Raw genomic sequence first — 6,163 nt, 5'->3', positions numbered from 1 at the left:
CCGAGATTCGTCTCATTAATGTAATAGTGATTTTATCGTAAGGTGGACGGAAATGGATAGTGTAGTGTGAGCATAAAATAATTGACTTTAACGCGCGGAAACTAGATAGAGATCAGATGTCACGTGGCCTTGTCTTGGATTCACTTACCCGTATCCCGTTTTCTATAATCTAATTTATAAATCAGGAGGACGTTTTCTTTTATCTAAATTTACTTATAAAGCCGCGTTTTCTGTTACCTTATCAATTTTTGTTGGTTAAGAACTTGATTTCCTCAAAGATCCGGCATTGGATACTTTTATTTTTGTTTTCTTTGTCTTGTTAGTAAACTCTGTGTATGTGTATGTGTATGTGTGTGTATGTGTGTGTGTTGTGTGTGTGTGTGTGTGTGTGTGTGTGTGTGTGTGTGTGTGTGTGTGTGTGTGTGTGTTTATAATACTACTACAGGAGACTAACGCTGTCAGCAACAACGTCAAATAAATTAATCAGTCAAAGAGATGCTCAGACACGGGTTCGACCCCTAGATCAAGAGGTGTGTGCCTCAGTGCGCTCTCCTCATCCACGGCAGCACCAGAGAATGTCACTACTGGCGAATTATCGTCTGGCGTAGTTTACATTAAGGCGTTATTGCGGGGTAGAAGAGGTCGCCAGGCTCTGATGATAGAGGCCTATTATTGAGAGAGAGAGAGAGAGAGAGAGAGAGAGAGAGAGAGAGAGAGAGAGAGAGAGAGAGAGAGAGAGACATCATACGGGTTTAGTAGTTAGCAAATTTTTATTGACTTATTCTAATGAACGGAAATACGTAATCTAGTAATCTTCGTGTGTATGTTTTTTTTTATGTGTGTATGTGTGTGTGTACAATAGAATGGAAACCTCCTATGTGCCTATACTCATTATTCACCCACGCACGCCCACACACAGCTCACTCCCCACCCACACACACACACACTCACACCGCCTATTTCCTGCCCACACATCGCCCACTCCCCATCCACACACTGCCCAAGAAACAAGATAACAAGATAAACAACAACAAAACACATGAAAACAGTAACACCTCAACGCCATTATCTTTACAAGTAAATATTGTTATCTATTTCCTTTTCCAAGTTCAATTCTTTCATCTATCAGTCAATCCATTCTATTGTTCGCTAGGGTAAGGCATCCATCAATTCTGTCTGTCGCAGCATTCAAAGGCATTTATTGGTTATATCTATCGTAGCATTGTAAAGGATCCGTCAGTTCTATCGTAGCATCGTAAGGCATCGGATACTCCCATCTATTGCAGTCTCTCAAGGCATACGTCGTTTTATCGTAGTATTGCAGCATTAACACATCTTCAGTATCTAGTTATCTATTTTGACAAGGCAACAACTCACTCGTATCATCTCTGCCTACTACGGGAATTGCAATGTTGTCTTTGGTGATGATTGCAATGTTGTCTGTCGCGATGATTGCATTTTGTCTATAATAGTGATTGCAACGTTGTCTTTCGAGATGAAATCAACATACATTTCAATCTCATCAACCTCTCCCGCGGTCATTGCTAAATAACGTAGATCTTAAGATTCTCAGTTCAACCGACTAACTGACAATGTTCTACCCGCGTGAGGGAGTTTTGTCACTTACTCGATCTTATTTTCGTAACTGTGAGATGAGAGGATAATGACTTACTAATCTTTAGGACATAAGAATACAAATATATATTATCATCTCATGTATTGTGTAGTTCAGGTGATGTGTAGTAGTGCTGTGTAGTTCGGTTGTGTAGTTCAGGTGCTGTGTAGTTCAGGTGTTGTGTAGTTCAGGTGTTGTGTAGTTCATGTGTTGTGTAGTTCAGGTGTTGTGTAGTTCAGGTGCTGTGTAGTTCAGGTGCTGTAGTTCAGGTGTTGTGGTTCAGGTGTGTAGTTCAGGTGATGTGTAGTTTAGGTGCTGTGTAGTTCAGGTGTTGTGTAGTTCAGGTGCTGTGTAGTTCAGGTGTTGTGTAGTTCAGGTGTTGTGTAGTTCATGTGTTGTGTAGTTCAGGTGTTGTGTAGTTCAGGTGCTGTGTAGTTCAGGTGCTGTGTAGTTCAGGTGTTGTGTAGTTCAGGTGTTGTGTAGTTCAGGTGCTGTGTAGTTCAGGTGTTGTGTAGTTCAGGTGCTGTGTAGTTCAGGTGCTGTGTAGTTCAAGTGTCGTGTGACGATTAACACTATGTTTAAAATTACTTACCTTTTGTTTATCTGGTGGAGATCAGAGAAGGATGAAAGACCAGAGACAGGAGGGGAGGTGTTCGGTGCCCGGGGCGGAAGATCATCAAGGCGTATAACATGGCGAGCATCCCACATTGTTTAGCTGGTGTATGATGGCGGCTTGTAACTACCTGCAGGGGTGACATAAATGAAAACCTGATTGTTATTTGTCAAGACAGAATTTATATAAACTCGACTTTTAATTGAGACATAATTTTAAGATATTTGTTTATATTCATCGATAATTAATTAAACCGCAGGGGAACATACTTCTTCTAATAGTGATTAATTCGAAGACAAATACCAACAATATTCAGCGTCCGTGTGTGTGTGTGTGTGTGTGTGTGTGTGTGTGTGTGTGTGTGTGTGTGTGTGTGTGTGTGTGTGTGTGTGTGTGTGTGTGTGTGTGTGTGTGTGTGTGTGTGTGTGTGTGTGTGTGTGTGTGTGTGTGTGTAGGTCGTTCTCCATAAGGATTTTTTTTAATTATTTCTTCCTCAGTTATTTTCCCTTGCCCTCTCTTTTTTTTCTATCTTTTTATTCCCTCTTCCCTTTTCTCCATCTCTCACCACCTCTCTCTCTTCTATTCCTCTGTTCCTTATTTATTGCCCTCTTCTTCCCTTCATCCTCTCCCTTAATACTTTTCTCCTTCTTCGTCTCTTTCTCTCCTTACTTACACCTCCTTCTCTACCGCCCTCCTTCACCTTTCCCACTCCATACTCTCCTTGCCTCCCCTATCTCATCCTTTCTCCCCTTCCTTCTTCTTTCTTCCTCCTTAACCCTATACTCTCCCTCCCTGCCTCTCTCTCTTCTTCTCACCTTCTCCTCTTCTCTTTACTTACCTCATCTTTCTTCTTCTTTCTTTACCTCCCTCATCCGCTACACCTCTTTTTTCTTCCTCTCTCTCCCTTCTCCCATCAATCATACTCTCTCTCTCTCTCTTCTCTCTCTCTCTCTACCATTCTCACTCTCCTTCGCCCGTCCGTCCGTCTATCCGTCCTTCCGTCTTTCTGTCTCTGCCTCAAAGACATCAGCACACACACATAAAAACTATTTTTTTTTTCCAAACTCGTTTCCAGAATGGCCTGGTTGACGGTCGTTAGTGAAGATCGTTCCGCTAATTGCCGCGAGCCGATAACGTTATGACCGTAGTGGAACAATTCATTAGAATACCTGTTACCGCTGGACAACTGCCCCCCCCCCTGCTCCTACCTAAGTCGATCCCCGGAGACGCCTTACCCCCCACCCTCCTCCATCCCCGATTACTTCTGTCCCGATAACACTGTGAAGGAGTCTTCTTGTGTGTATTGGGTGCTAAAGGTTTGGACCCGATTTATAAGATGGAGGTATTAGGATTTAGTGTGCCGATAAAAAAAAAAGTTATCCGAATTCTTGCTGCCGTGCCGATAGCAACTTGGAGATATTTCTCATGTAATCGGGTTCTGATGATTTTGACGAAGGAAAATGATGGAGTATATCGGGTTTTAGTGCCTGAACCGATAACAAAACGAAGATTTCTGTTTCGGTGGGACCTGAAATTACCCGATAAAATGAAGACTTTTGGTTTATCGGGAATAACCCACAAATACAGTGAAGAATATCGGATATAAAAGTTGTGGAGATAAAATTAGTATAAAGGATAGTGTACGACTGAGAATATGCGTAATAAATATCATAGTTTCATAGGTATTATTATTATTATTATTATTATTATTATTATTATTATTATTATTATAATTATTGTTATTATTATCATTATTATTGGTGTTGTTGTTGTTTTGTACTAATAGAGACTGATACTGTATTTTCTTAATAATATCTCCACTCTAAATTTTTATATAATTTCTAAAATTGGAAAGACCTTACGATCCTAATGTTCATAAGAATTAGAATTTTGAAATTAGAATTCTAATCTTTTTTAAGTGAACTCTGGAGTAATGAAGTTAGAGTTGTGAAATTTCGTGGTTTCTAATAGTTAGAATTTATATATATATATATATATATATATATATATATATATATATATATATATATATATATATATATATATATATATATATATATATATATAAATTCAGAATTATCGGAATTGGAATTAGCATTTTAAAATACTTTATTCAGAAGTTTAGAACTGTCAGTCAGATTCAAATATGACTTAGCAAGAAGTATAAAAAAAATAGAACACTGAATTCCCTTAAATAGAAGTTGCTTTTGAAGTAAGAATTCTGAATTATCATCAAGGTTCCAAACGGCCTCGAGTACAGAAGAAGAAGAAGAGCACGACTTCAAAATATCGATAAACTATAGATAAATAAATAAAACAAAAATGAAATGTTTAATAACGTGGCCTGGAATAAGAGGTGTGATGGCGAGGTGAAGGAGATGGCAACACTGTAGAGGAAAGGACGGAGGGAGTGAGGGAGTATAGTATCAGTGTTACCAGAAATGACACAACACTTCCATCCCATGCACTCTTCTCTCTCAAGTGGCTGAGGACGCACCCTTAAGCTACACTCTCTTTCTCTCTCTCTCTTTCTGACTGTCTCTCTCATCTACTAGTTATGTGTATCTCTCTCTCTCTCTCTCTCTCTCTCTCTCTCTCTCTCCTCCATACATACTCTGCATAACAACCCGAGACAGACATTTTAAAACAGTTCCTGAGTAAAAATTCACAAGTGCCTCCTCAAATATAAGCACACACACACACACACACACACACACACACACACACACCTCAAATAACAGCAATGAGCACGTGCGTTCATGCCGAGGGACTGACAATTGAGTTGAGTGAAGTGTGTGTTACAGTGATTCAGGGATACAGTGATACAGGCATACAGTAACTCAGGGATACAGTGACTCAGGGATACAGTGACTCAGGGATACAGTGACTCAGGGATACAGTGACTCAGGGATACAGTGACTCAGGGATGCATAAAGGGATACAGTGATACAGGGATACAGTGACTCAGGGATACAGTGACTCGGATACAGTGATTCAGGGATACAGGGATTTAGGGATACAGTGACTCAGGGATACAATGACTCAGGGATACAGTGATTCAGGGATACAGGGATTCAGGGGTACAGTAATACAGGGATACAGTGATACATGGATACAGTGATACAGGGATACAGTGACTCAGGGATACAGTGACTCAGGGATACAGTGACTCAGGGATGCAAAGGATACAGTGATAGGGGATACAGTAACTCAGGGATACAGTGATGGGGATACAGTGACTCAGGGATACAGTGACTCAGGGATACAGTGACTCAGGATGCAAAGGGATACAGTGATTTATGGATACATAGAGATACAGTGATACGGGGATACAGTGATACAGGGATACAGTGACTCAAGGAGACAGTGATACAGGGATACAGTAACTCAGGGATACATAAAGGGATACAGTGATACGGGGATACAGTGACTCAGGGATACAATGACTCAGGGATACATAGAGATACAGTGATACGGGGATACAGTGATAATGGGATACAGTGACTCGGATACAGTGATTCAGGGATACAGGGATTCAGGGATACAGAGTTCAGGGATACAGTGACTCAAGGATACAGTGACTCAGGGATACAGTGATTCAGGGATACAGGGATTCAGGGTACAGTAATACAGGGATACAGGGATACAGTGATTCAGGGGTTCAGTAATACAGGGATAGAGTGATGCAGGGATACAGTAATACAGGGATACAGTTATAAAGGGATACAGTGATGCAGGGATACAGTTATAAAGGGATACAGTGATGCAGGGATACAGTAATACAGGGATACAGTGATGCAGGGATACAGTAATACAAGGATACAGTAATACAGGGATACAGTGATGCAGGGATACAGTTATAAAGGGATACAGTGATTCAGGGGTACAGTAATACAAGGATACAGTGATACAGGGGTACAGTGATTCAGGGGTAC

Source organism: Homarus americanus, unplaced genomic scaffold (genome assembly GCF_018991925.1).
Source record: "Homarus americanus isolate GMGI-L3 unplaced genomic scaffold, GMGI_Hamer_2.0 scaffold39675, whole genome shotgun sequence".
Lineage (NCBI taxonomy): Eukaryota > Metazoa > Arthropoda > Malacostraca > Decapoda > Nephropidae > Homarus > Homarus americanus.
The sequence above is the reverse complement of the archived record's forward strand: the minus strand, read 5'-3'. Positions refer to the sequence as shown.